The sequence below is a fragment of the Athene cunicularia genome (genome assembly GCF_003259725.1).
Source record: "Athene cunicularia isolate RWA chromosome 20 unlocalized genomic scaffold, athCun1 chr20_part1, whole genome shotgun sequence".
Classification (NCBI taxonomy): domain Eukaryota; kingdom Metazoa; phylum Chordata; class Aves; order Strigiformes; family Strigidae; genus Athene; species Athene cunicularia.
This window is the reverse complement of record NW_020799125.1, coordinates 13,642,928-13,657,427: the sequence shown is the minus strand read 5'-3', so window position 1 is coordinate 13,657,427 and position 14,500 is coordinate 13,642,928.

Sequence of the window (14,500 nt, the reverse complement as noted above, 5' to 3'; positions counted from 1 at the left end):
CCCCAAGTCTGCTGCTAGCCATCTTGCTAAATTGGCTGCAAGAATAAATCTTGCAGAATAAATCTTGAAAAAAGATCCCTGGAGAAGTTCAGGCAAAGACATGGGAAAGAAAAGTGCAACACTTGAAAAACAATACAGAATTTGACATCCTGAGACTACTTGTGATTTGGGGGGAATTTATCTTGGAACAGAAAAGGTCCACAAAAACATCAAGCATGTAAGATGTGTCTATGGAGAACAAAAGGTTAATGAAAGATATTTTACTCAGGGAATACTACAAGTAGGAAGACCATTTCCTGATTCAAGTTTTTAGCTGGCTGTACCAGATTACCTTGAAATGCATGAAATTCCACCCAAGGGAAACGTGCAGTTGTGATGGGACAGTACAGATGTGCAGGAACCTTGAAGTTTCACACGACTTCTCTGAGTGCTCCCCAGCTTACATCATTCAATCGTCATGAAACTATCCCATTTCTCCCCCTTTACAAGGCATAAAAAGTTACTTCTCCTGTCTCCTCCATCTCTTTCCTAGGAGGACAGGGTGACATACACATAACCAACAGCACTTGAGAGCTTCAGCCTAGTCTGGGGTTGCTCCTTAATACACTGCAATACAGATAAAAATAAAATTTTGTCAAATTGCTTGATCTAGTATATTTTCCTCTTCCTTTAAACCAAGTAACTCATGCTAATCTGCAGCTAAATCCCACAGTATAGGAGGCACTGCTGACATGTGTAAGGAAATAATTCCTGTTCCAAGGCACAAGTAAGATCTTTGACAATATCCAGTATCATATTCTTATCCAAGGGAGTCTTGGGCTCTGCTAAATGGGCAGGAAACACATTGTTTTGAACATTATTTTAAGGATGGCCAGAACCACAAGCTGCCCACAGAGGAACAGGCTGGTTTTTGTAGGGCCGTGTTTTATACATGACACAGCACTGCAGCTTCTGGAGCACACCGCTTTGAAGAGTTACTGTTTATGAACGTGTTATTTTAATAAACTGGAGCAAGCAGGGGACACAGGATTCCCAGCCCTTGTAGCATTCCCATATGTTTTAAGATCAAAATAAACCACGTGTGCACAGAGGCAAATTAAAGCATACCCTTGGTCTCACCTTGGTGCATCAGCAGAAGGACTGGCAGTAGGACAGCACTGACACAGGACTCTCCAGCCCAGCACATCTGAACTTTTACTTCCTTTTAATACTGCAAGCCAGTGGGGACAATGTCAGTGAAGTGCTGGAGCTGCAAAAGTGCCTCCTGAACTCTGGGATGATTTGCTCCCGAATCAGCAGCCGGGATGTGCTCCACCCCAGTGGAGAGGTTATGTACGCAAAGGCTCTACAGCTAGGCAGGGTGTAGAGCCCAGTCCCAAAGAGCCTCAAGGGCAGGAGCAGTTTCTGCCTACACAGCCTTGCACTGCTTTGGCTCCATTGGACAAGGAGCAGCTAGAGAAAATACCTGCAGAAGGTTAATAAATTCCTCTCACAGAAGAGGGCTGGAGGCATATAGCATGGTTGGTGGGATCAGGGGCAGAGTTTGGTAGACTTCGACAGTCCTAGGACCTCTGTGGCCCTTCTTGCTCTACTAGCGATGTCATACTTGGTTGGCAGGGAAATTATTCCAACAGCTCAAGTACAGGACCGATTGCCTTCTAGTTGTGAGGAGGGAGAGAACTAAATAGCTGCTTAAGAAGCAGCCTGGTTCTGGAGGCCAACCTACCCAGTGATTACAAGTACACTTGATGCAGAGCTACCTGCCTCCAAGTGTGTCACACGGGCACTGCTTTCCTGACACCCCAGGACTGGCTGCCTTGACCAACTGTGCCCAGTCTCTGGGCTGGGAGAGGCTCTCTGGTTACTGGGTTCCTCTGAGCAAGAAAGTGCCCACCACCCCAACAGCAACCACAGGTTGTGTGAGCCACCACCACAGGACTGCTAACCTGGAGCTGGGCTTCACTCACTCGTCCGTATCAAGAGCAGTGCTAAAGAGACAGCCACAGCAGGGGACAGATGGCTTGGAAGTGTCTGTACACCAAAGGCCGTGTTTGCCAACACCTGAGCTTTAGTACATTCAGCAAGTGAGACCTTCAAGCCAAAAGGTCTTTAAGAGAAAACCAGCCCTAACATTTGAAAAACAAATCAATTCTTCACAAACCAGGTAAAGCAATGCTCACTTATCTATGGCTAGAGGTCCTAATGACTGCTCAAGCCTAACAAAATCTTTTTCTCCTCCAAACTTTGAGGCTATTAGCAACACCTGAACTCAATCTTATCCCATCTTCTCCCATCTAACTCTGAATTTACATAAAACTAATAAAGGCTTTATCAAGCTGGTGGAAGGCTGAGCCTGGCTCACTCCCCTTGAAGCACAAACTTCATCCACACCTTTCTCAAAAGGACTTACTGCCATGAAAACATTCAAGACTACTTGTTTTGACTGAAACAGTCATTTCACTTCTTATGTGAATGCAGGGCAGGGAACAACATTCTTCCTCCCTCCTTTTTTTTATTCTCCAAAAATACAGAGCTTACACCCTGGTTTTAAAAACAAGTCAGGATAAAATTGCAAACACTTCAGCTTCTCCATTTCTCTCAACCAGAATAGTCAAAAGACCCCCAACAGCTCTGGGGACTCCACTTCCATGCTCATGCATAAACCAGAGGCAACAGCACGGCAGATTTGTACACTACTCTGCCTTTATTTTAAACCACCACCGTCACCATGCATCTCATCTCACCTTCTGTCCTAAACAGCCCAAAAAGATTTCCCAGCAGATCTCCTGACTCACCAGCATTTTCCTTTTAAAGGTCAAAAAAAAAAAATATGTGTTGTGACAACAGGGATTTCATTAGTTTCCTCTCAGCTTCAGTCGGTCATCAGGGACTTCAGAGATTGGTTGCACTCAGGAGCTTCCCTAACAATGCACTGTTCATCTTATTTAGGAAGAGGGGCAAGATCAGTCCTAGGAAACATCTCATCCCTCCACTCCCTGCTGAGCACAGCAGCAGAGCAATTAGCAAGGTGGTCTCTCCAGCAGAAACAGCTGTACTGATACATCCTCACACACTCGCTTCACATATTTACACACTGAGAATCAGGATTCCAGCTAGAATTCTTGCAGAATAGGACAGACAGAAGTTTTACTCCAATTTCCCATCAAGTGCTCCAGTACTGCTCTTTCCCAAGCAATTTTGAGCAACTCCGTGAAGTCCAAAGTCCATATCCCCATACTCGGTTTCCAAGACCAATGCTCCTAAATCCACAGATCAGTCACAGCTGAGTCAGCTCTGGGTAGATCACTGAGCACCTGCTCAAGTCACCAGGATCTGCTCACTGCTGAGAGGTCCTGAGGCACTGCCTACTCGTCCAGCTGCTCCACAGTACAGAACTTCACATCCAATCTCAGTCCCAGGAGGCTGGTGGTGCTCACTGATCATTCATTTGCTGAAGGATGAGCTGTTGATGATATTAATTTCCTTGCAGATGCTCATTGTTTGCTGAAGAAGGCGGTGACAGGTGCAGCCCTTCTTTCATTTCTAATGTATCTTGATAGTCTTGCAGTGCAAGCAGATGAGCTTTAATACTAGAAATATTTCCACACTGCACTGGACTGCATAAGGACATTCCTATCTGTCTTCATCTACTCTGATCCTCCTCTGCCACTGTTTTAATCATGGTCACAAGGTCATCTCAGCTGAGGAAAAATAATTCTGGTAGCAGAGCCAGTACCTTCTTCAGCTTCAGAATAAACACTAGATCATCTGTTTATCTGTTTTGAATGGATGCTTAGGGTCCCATGGAGCCACATTTTCAAGTTTTTCCTCTGCAAAGATAGGAGCTTCCCTCTGTGAGAAACAAAGTTCTTAGATCATCACATAACTTCAGGAGCCAAGACAAGAAACTCCCCAACATGTAGAAACCAGACAGACTGGTTTAGGTCTTTAAACAAACATGCTCAAGGGGTAGATTAGTAAGAACCGTATCTTTGATCCCCACGAGTTTCACCGTAGTAGAGCATCTTCCACAACACCAAATACATCTGGATCTGAGGCCACGTCCATCAAGCAAAGGGAGACTCTCAACCATTTTAAAGGGTGTTGGATCAGCTTCTTAACATGCTTCTGGGCAAGACAGGCTGTTTGTTTCCAATTCATTTTATCTTCCACCATAGCCAGAGTCAGAACGAGTCATGAAATACCAGAACAGGATTGACTGGGGAGAGGAAGGAGAGCAATCTGCATTTTAAGAAATACAGCAATAGAAACACAGGCTTGAGAGATTAGGAAACAGGCTTTTTAGTCAGAGCAAAGCAAGAGGCATCTGCTGGAAGCGTAGCATAGAGGCATTTAGTATTTTGAACTGTAAGGCTAATCTGATATGACGCTCCATCAACCCTGGATACGCAGCTTAGATAAATCTTTCATCAATAAAGCTCATTGTCACAAACCTGAAGCACATGGTAAAGCTAACATACTTCACCTACATCCCCTTTGGGGTCTTCCCCTAAGGACATTCCTTATGGAGCCAGCATGTGAATTTTGTGATTCTCCCTCCCTGGTTGCAGAAAGGAAACGCTGTCAAGTTTAGTCTTCATAAAGAAGTGAACACGCATCTGACCTACATAGAGTGCACAGATGTGAGTAGCCTCACATAGCACTCCATAGATTATTTTTTTTTTAATGCAAATAAATTAACCACCGCCTGCTTTGCCTGGAAATGTGCAGGAACAAAAGCCAGCTGTACACAGGAGAGCTGCACCCGGCTTCAGACTGGAACTCAGTATCACCACATCCATCTTTTTTAAAGAGTCTTTTCAACAGATCATTTTCAAGACTGTTTAAGACACAGCTTTTGTTACTAAGACTGAAAGCAGAGGTAACTTTGGGCAGGAGTCTGAAGGATTGACATCTGTCCCACAGGGACCTTTGCAGTTTTGCGTGATGGTTAACAGCACAAGTGCAGGAACAGAGCACTGGATCTGCTGAATCAAGCAAGAACTGCATCACCTCCAGCACTAGTGCAAAAAAAAAAGCCTACTTTAAAAAAAGCTGCATGCTCCTGCAGCATCCAGATGGCCTATCAAAAGCACAAGTGCATTAGGTTTCTGTTGTCACAAGAGTATCCCAGAGTTTAATCTCGAGACAAAAAAAGTAGGAAAATAAGTAGATGCAGCAATATGAAACAAAATTAGGGCACTCCAGCCAGATCTGCCAAGTTCCTAGCAAGGAAGGTGCCTAACAGAGGGTTATCTCCTTGCAAGCAAACATTAAGCCTTGCAAAAATGGCTGCTATGCTCCCACACTGAGCTAAATATCACATTTCCCGGAGTCCAGTCCTCTCTGAGAAAATCAGCCACGACAGGGTAAAGCCCCAAGGAACGGGAATCATGGGGAGCGCAGCAGGCTTGGAAGGCTGGGCTCAGGCATGCAAGACACTTCCAACTCCTCCGGCTGCAATTCAGGTTTTTGCAGGCGGGTTTTTAGGGAGGAGAGACAACAGAACAGTTTAACTAACACTATAGAGTGCAAACTGGGAGCAAGGAGACCTGGCTTTATTCCCAGCTCTGCTACCACCCAAGGTCAGGCCAAGTCACATGCCCTCCTACCTTTTATATATTTAGAGCATGAACTCCAGAGCTATGACTACTTCCCACCAGCTATATGCAAACAGCTTCAGATACTATCTTACTGTAAGTAAAGATGTCAAAGATTGGCTAGCAAGTGCTCCAGATTTTTCATATGTATTTAAAAAGCTATTTTTTTCCCAGGGAGAGGACAAGAACCAGAATGGTAGTAACTGCAGAGGGTGGGAAGCCTTATTCTGCTCTCCTTTATTCTTACAAGAAAACTTTAAACAAGCAAAATTCAAGGAATAAACAAGAATAAAGCAAATTAATCAGTTTACACCTATTTTATCAGCTAGTCTTTAGTCTCCTTGCTGGGATCCCCCTTTGCTCATGATTTGGAGGCTCTGAAGATGAAATAAAAAGTTGACAAACTTCAGGGTAAGAAAAAAAATATCCAAACATGCTGCCCATTCTTAGCTGGAAATTTAAAAACCAGCTGCTAGACGCAGCTCACTCTGCAATCAGGCGGCATCAGTCTGTTTCTTACAGGCAAGGACAGCAGTCCAGCACGGGCAGAGGGCACGAGTTTCCAAAAGTGTTTTTTTCAAACAGTAATTCAGTGGATCTAAAGGCTGTTTTCCATCATTGCACAAAGCTTTCTCACTCACATCACTGTCACATCATTGCGGGTTGTGGAGTGGAGATGCTTGGTAGTGCTCCCCTTCTGTTACAACCAAGGAAGGAAATAAAAATGTGTCTATACACAAAGCTGGGCTGCTTTGTCCAACTGCATTTTGCCCCAAGACATGGCACTCGGCCTGAGCAGCCTGTTGAAGCATGGAGTTCATCCTCTTTTTTAGGACTTCTAGAGAAAAGGCTTTGTGTAAACATACAATATTTACTCCCTATACATGCTGTAGATTGGCAACCCAGCTGTGAAGACTTGGGGCAAGCTATAAATCACTCCCATGACTTAATGGGCAAAAGCCTATGACTTGCTGAGCAAGAAGCCTATGCACCAATACCCCACAACAAGCTATAAAATATAGATGTTTATGCTACATATATGGCTAAAATCTATTAATTCTGAGGTCACGAGCACTGTGTTTTTCACCCTCTTGCAAATCAGTATTTGAACAGGCATACATCATCAGCTAGAAGCACACAAAATTGGATGGTGATACAGCATCTGCAAATTGAACTGCAGAAGGAAATGATAATAAAAGCAATGAATGCAGAGGACAGCCTGTATCTGAAGAACACACGCAGACTCTTCCCCCACTGCTCAGGCTGCTGCACCACCCACTTGCTCAGCGCCCTTCAGCTGGACAAACCCCTCCGCACCCCGAGCCCTCTGCCAGCTCCTCTCACCAGTATTCTGGAACATGCTACAGGAACAAGGGTGATTGTGCATCTAAATAGCAAGTCAGTAAAGCACTCCCTTCCAGCCTAACTCAGGAAAGAGGTTAGCATGAGCTGCTACCATTTAAGTGCTAACAAAAAAAGTATCTGCATACATAAAGTAGCCATCAAACACACTACATAATTTAAATCTTGCTTCCTGTTCAGCTGTAGTTTCTGGGCTTTTCTACACTGAATTAGCCACCTCCACCATGTCCTGCCTGGTTTATACTAATGCTTTGCTGCTGTGCGGTGTTTTTTCCCCATCCTGGCAGGTCTCCGTGCTCAACCAGGAAAGGGAGGAAGAGAGATCCAAAGCGTCTTCTCCCAACTGCCCTACCAGCAGCTGCCAGCAGCTACCAGTGCCAGGCATCGCTTCCCTGCTGCATCCCCCCGGCTGCACAGCACCGCCCAGCAGAACCCCCCCTGCCCTTCTTCAGTGACAGCAAGAAGAGGAAAGAGCCCACTGTTGCAATAAAGGGAGAGCAAGTAATTTTAAAACAGGATCCTGGTCACCAAACAGACCACTGGTAGCTTCCGCTTGAAATGAAGCAGCACCTTGGCTTTTTCTTTCCTGGAATCCCTGCTGCTTTCCAGACTGGGCTGGAAGGTGAATCCAGCAGAACTGGGAACAAACACAGGAGCAGAGACATCAGCTGATTTATACTTTGGCTGAAAGAGCTTTATTCTCCTGGACCATATACACAGCCCATTCATTTTGGGAAAAGAGGTAATTTAAGATACCTTTTGTAATGTCTGCTGGCAGAACAAAGATGAAGGACTGTGAAAGATGATCAATGTTTAAGCCCATCTTCAAAGTGATTTGGGGAGCTGCTGAAGATAAACAAGCAATCAGGGCCCAGGAGCCACGGTAAAAGCTGACAAAGAAATTGCTTTTTTTCCTAGGCAAACAGAAGGTGGCTAATAGCTCAGTTCAGAGAAGCTGAGCTCTCTCCCCTCCTAATACGAGCAGGGTAGAGAGACCAAATTTAATTTCTTACTCACAACAACTTTAATTAAAACCATCTAAGCCCTTCCTGCCACTCTTCTGCCATGAGGTGTGGTTCCGCTCACAGGAGGCGTCGACAAACTCCTGCTTATTAATGTGCCGTCCCCAAAAATGCTGTTTACACCACAGCCAAATGGCTGGGGAACCCACCTGCAGGAAAGCACTGCGCTCCGAATTAAGAGGAAAAACCACAAAGCCCACCTTCGGTATGGATCAGTGGCAGCAGTCATTCCCCACATGCTCGTGAAGCTGTTCAACAGCATGAGTGTCACAGGGTGTCCCTCCAGTGGGATTTACCATCAGATGTTTCTCTTCACCATCACCTGTGCCCTGTGGGTGCCAAGACACTACGGGAAGTAAAGAAAGGCCGCCAGCTGCATGAGATTAGCTATATAAAACTACTGAAAAATCCTTGGTAAACACAGACATTTCAAAGCCTGTTCCACAGTCTAGGTCCCCATCCTTGTGACATGATGTCTAGTGACCCATGCCTGCGGCTGCACAGATGCACTGTCTGCAGTGACGTGGGGAGGTTTGTCCCTGGGCTTGGGTACCAGACTGGGGCTAACATATGTGGCCTCTCAAACCAACCACAGCTGTGGGCAGTATGTGTACAAGGCAGAGTTTTACTGACCTGTTGAAATGCACGAGCATAAAAATTGCACACTAAACCTTGGAGCAAGAGTTAGAAGATAAAAAGAAATTAAGCCTAAGTTACTAGAGGAGCTCAAGAGGATTTCTGGAGTGCTTATAGCTCTTACCAACTCCCCAAAGAGTTTCAGGAGGTGGTAAGAGCTCTAAGCATCGCACACTGCTGTGGAACCAACAGTCACAAGCAAATACCTCTTTCACAAGCAGATAGGGCTCCAGGGACAGAAACCAGGAGCTGTTGAACAACCGAACCACCACAACGCTGCCCACAGGAACACGCTCTGTCAGGCCATGCAGCACCATCAGCTCTGCAGTGTTACGTCCCAGAGCAACCACAGTTTCTCAAACCTAGCTAAGAAAAAAAAATTACACTGGAGCACTGACTACCTGCAACCTTCTACACAGGGGCCATATCTCAGACAAGGAGTTGCTCTGAACTCCTGGCAAGTCTGAGATGTAATGGAGAAGTGATTGGAGGCCAGGTGAGAGGTAATACAAACATCGATGGCACTGCCTGCCAGTTGACCATCACACAATATCCACAGAAGCAGTTGCTACCGTGCCACCCATGTGGCTAAGGTCCAACCCTCTTCAATGGAGCACCAGATTATCCTTATTTCTCTAAAACAGTGGGCTTCGTCCACAAGTTCAAATGGATCTCCTACCTCCAAGCAGAGGCATTTTCTCCCTGTACAGGATTGCTGACAGAACCAGTGCTCTCCATGTCCTTCTGAAGGCAGGATTTTTCTCACAAATGATCCCAAGACAGTTTTCAAAAAGAGTTTGCTAAAGCCAGAAGGAGAACACGAGATTTAGACTAATAAAACCAAAAAGAGCCCTGTGGGGAACATGTGCAACCACCTCCTCCATCCACACTGTGACCTTTGCTGGCATCATCCTGAACTCAGGACATTAAAATGAGTAACAGTGTTGATCTATTCCCAGCTTCCAGAAGAAGTGTCCATCGCCATCATTTCCACAATATCTTCTCTCGAAGAAACTGTCACCCTTATTTCCATGTTTAAGTACTCTCACTAGTGGGCAGAACCCCCACAGGGAAGGATGTTCTCCTTCCAAGGAAGGCAGGATGCAGCAAGAGCCACTTAATCCTGACACAGCAGGAGATGGAGCTGCATTGCCTCAGATATTCATCGCTCCTACATTTAGCCTGTCCATTCTTATTCCGCTTGTAGTAGCAATCAGAAGATGAGTTCACATTCATTCCCACTGTGGCTGTATTTGTCAAAATATAAGCTGCTTGCAAAAGCATCAGATAAAGCTGTGGCACTTTTCAGCACCTATTGTTTAGTACCATCACACACCACATCGAGATGATGCTGCAAACTTCACCTGGGAATCACTGAATTCACAAGGACATAGCCCAGAGGTGCCCATGATATTTACCTCATTCTTGTTTGGTTTTGGGGTTTTTTTCAGAAGCAAACAACAACCTGTCATTATGTTTTCTATTTTAAACCCAGAATCTTTGGAACAAAAAAAAGGACAGTCGTGCAACAACACTGGCAAAGTCTACAAAGGGATGTTCAGGAAAGGAAATACTCTACTACAGGTGCAGAAATGCTACTGATAGAGAGCTCAGCATCCTGCTGTTCAGCTCCAGCATCACAGACCCAAAAGCTCAGAAGCCCTTCAACCAACCAGGGAACCTTCCCTGCAAAGGCAAGGCCAAGCCCTGCCTCAGGAGCTTCTCCCCAGCACATCTCATCTACATCAGTATTTGGTTTCAACATATTCTCAAGGCTTGCTTTTTAAAAAAAACATTATTATTATTATTATTAGGTGCCAGATGCAGTATCCTCCCACCTCCAAAACAGCTGCAGCAGCTCATCGCATCCCCCCTGGAGAGGGTACATCCACTCCCAGGTCTCTTCATGCTGGAAGATACAAGAGGCCTCAGTAAGCAGAACAAACAGGATTGTTTGTGTTAAACAATGTTATACAAGAGCCAAAAAGATGACTCATGCTGCCCTTATAGCCTTTCCCTGGATATCCAGCACAAAGCTGCAGAAAGCAGTTGTCTCTCAAGGTGAGGTTAACGCCAGGGTATCTCCTGCCCTTCGCGATACAGCTTCAGATGCTGTTAACAAGGCCAATGCTACTTTAAGATGGGTCGATTTTAAGACAGAAACTGTTTTCTTTTTATTTAAGAAAATGAAGTTATTACAGTAGTCCCAGTATTTCACCTTTTGTAAACAAGCAGGACCTCACTGGGAGCTTACAAAACTATGGATTGCAGCCAATATACTTTTCCACATCCACGCTTCCACATCACATCGTGAACACTATCCCCCATCTCAGGCTCCACAGAAGTACCTCCTCTTATTTGCCCACAGCCTGGCAACAACAGGATACTATTTCTGATTGTTTTAAGCTGCAAGAAACATGAGAAGCTACAAGACAAGCTTTAGATTCACTACCTGCATGCATACTCGTCTCCATGCAAGCTGAGGATTTCCTAAGACATGCAAAAGAAAACAGTCCTTGCTCATTGTTACAAGCCTTGGCTTTGACAGTTCCAGCATCTTAAATGAAAAACTAGACACTTACAAGCAGATGGTAATTCTGCAGAACACTAGTTCCCAGTCAATCTCTGCCCTGGTGTCACCTCAAATCTGCCTTTGTAAAGCATACAATTAATTTTATATCGGAGATGGAGCTAGCAGACATCTGACCTTCTAATTAAATACACACTTTCAGGTGAGAAATACCATGTAATCCTACTCACTTGATTTAAACAGGTACACTAGGACTGGTGGCAAAAATAAAAACAGACACAGTTCACGCCACGCTGAGGAAGGCAGCAGCATTCTGGCGCACAACAGCAAAATCAACTTAATCACAAATGACAACTTCTGAAAGCCTTTACTTTGGATTCATCCTTGGCATTTTTCTAGGCCAGCTTGAAAACAAAAGCTTTGTCTTCTTAAAATGCAATTGCCCGAGGCACCTCTAAAAAAAAAGTGACATAACTCAGGTCTGAAAAATGCCTCCTGGGTTTCAGATTCTCCTAAGAGCCTCTTTACTATTCGGCTTATTCAGATTACCCAGATCAGCACGAACTGTGCAGATTTAGCCTTAGCTACCAACACAGGGATAAAAAGCACACACTTAAGATTATTTTTTAAAAACTACATAATTAAAACTCTATAGCTACAGAAGAGAACTTGTTATTGATCAGAATGGTTCCTCCCTCCCTTTTCTCCAGTAGGTTTATAAGCACTGTCTGATGACAGTTTATTCTGAAATTCACTCTGTTTATCTTATTCCAGATTTTTTTTCTGGCATGTTTTTCTTGCTGGGTGTTTTCAACCTTTCCATCACAAACCTCAAGCTGTGAAAAGAACAAACAAGTTGTTTTGGAATCAAAACTTGGCCCTAAAATTTGATCCTTGTTTCTTCTCCTCTCCACAAACGCTCCTTATTTCAGTAATTCTGCAAGCGATGCCTCTGCGCTTCTTCACACACAGGAACACAACCCTGTGCCAGGCAAAACAGTAACTTCATGGGAGCGGGCAAGGAAGGAAAAGCTGCAATTCTCTTCAAAACAGACCCAGTTATTTCTAATACCTATAATTAACATCTTGGATAACTCCAGTACAGTACTTTTAGCATATCAAAGATTTTTGTATCCACAGGCCATTTTCTCTTATTAGATGCAAGTTTACTTCTAGGTCTGAAAACGCCTTATGCAGCCATCAATAAAGAACTCAAGGCAAAAGAAGTTCTGTTGCTTTTATTGAATAATTTGGGACAAGAACAGCTGAAAGCTCTCTTGGTGATTGGAACATGTTAGAGCTTTATTTTTTTTGAAGGATCAAGACCCATCACTTACTCCACAAACTGTTCTCTGTCAAGAGCTTTAATCCTCTCTTTACAATCCCTAAATAAAACATCCTTCCAAAACTCGCTGTCTATTATCTGCCTTTACTAAAGAAAGTGGTTCTTAAAGAGACCCACCTTCTGCTTTGCCATTCCCCTGATATCCAACTACAACATTAGCTTGGCAGAAGTAAAATATCAGCAATCCGTCACGGGCACAGCACGGTGAACTAAACGAGTGTCTGTCTGAACACAGGCACCTCCTGAAGAAAGGTATCGCATGCGGCCATGCCGAACGCTCGCCGAGAACAAGAGTCGTATAAAGACTTCAGGAATGCGAGCAATAAACCTTGTGACAAGTTGTTACTGAGAGTAGGCAGCCCATAAAGGATGCTACAGAGCCACACTGGCTTAAGCTGAGGTTTTTTGCTCATGACACGGGCTCCTTATCTCCCTGGTCACCCGTGAAGATCAGTAAAAAGCCGACCTTGGCTTTACACCCTCAGGACAATCTCCTCACCCAGGAGCTCCGCCGCTGGTTTTGCTTAGAAAACAAACTCCTTCTCAAACCTTTACCTCAAAAGAAAATCATGCAAAGAACTCAAATCAGAGCAAACTGCAGCATAAGAGACAGGACAAAACGCAAGTGAAAGTATCACCCCCCCCTCCACCCCCTTCTCAGCTGAGAAAGGGCAGCAGGGGGAGAAGCACCTGTAGCAGAGGCGGCTCCCTCCTCCCCGCAGGGATAAGCCAGAGGTCCCGCATCACGGCTGCGCCTTCGCCCCGATTGCTCAACCGAGATTACAGCCAGCGGCTCAGCCCGGCCGCCGAGCCGCTCCGCTAAGCCCGGCCCAAGGCTGAGCTGCCCCTGCCAGCCCGGCCAGCACCGGCTGTGCGTGGCCTTACGGTATTTATTTGCAGGGAAAAAGACAACAGTGACTTCCTTAACGTGAAGTAAGAGGTTTGGGGTTTTTTCTGGCCTCAAAAGTAAGGTGAAGTCAATCGTGGTGCTATCGACTTCAGCCTCCACCAAAGCCTGAGCAGAAGAGCTACCAGCAAACTGAGCGGCTGCGGGAACGCGGGAAAGCCCCGGGAAAGCCTGATCCCCGACTGAGCCCGATCCCCGGCTTAGCCACACTGCCCGGATCTTCCCCACCCCAAACAACAGACCGGAGAATTACACTCAGAAGCACAGTCAGGAAGATAACGGTGCACATCCACGCTGATTCCCATGCAGGCAATTTATATCTTAGCCTTCTAGGCTCTCTAAGCATAAAATAAATTAAATACACAGCTAACACTGTTTGGCACACGGATCGCCAAAGCCATTCCGACAGCAGCCTGGGGTGAAAATCGGGGGGGTTCATACACCACCTGGAATACTTATAGAAATCACCAACCCGGACACATTCGCGACAGGTGACATCCTGAAGTGCCGCACAACTGCCCCTCAGGAGGTGGCCGGGCTCCGCACCAAGGGAGCCTACGGGAGCCCCCCGGCTGCCGGGCGGGGGGCGGCGGGCTCCTCCTTCAGCCCGTTTTACCGGGGCGAAGCGCCCCAAGCAGCGCCCAGCCCGCCCGAGAGGACCCGCTCCCCGGGGACCGAGCGCTCCCGCGGCACAAGGGACACGAAGTCACTGGCGGTGGCTTCGCGAGCACCAACATTACCCCCGCTCCGCTCCCCCCGAGACCGCGTCCCGCCAGCCCCGCGCCGGGACCAGCGGGGCTCAGCCCGGCAGCCCCAGCCCGGCCCCGCGGCAGCACCGGGGACGGGATTTCACCGGCCGCCGCTTCCCCACGCGGATCTTCCCATCCCGCAGGTACCGGCACCGCCGCGTGTCCTCCCCCTTCCCTCAAACAGGGGAAAACGTGCACCGGGGGGGAAGGGGGGAGGAAACGCACAAGAGGAAAAGGAGAAGACTGAAGGGAAAAAGAAATAAGGAAGGCGGCAGTAACTCATTTGCACCAGGCACCCGCCGGCAGCGGAGCCCCCGGGACAGCGCGTCCGTCTCGCAAGCGGCGGCCC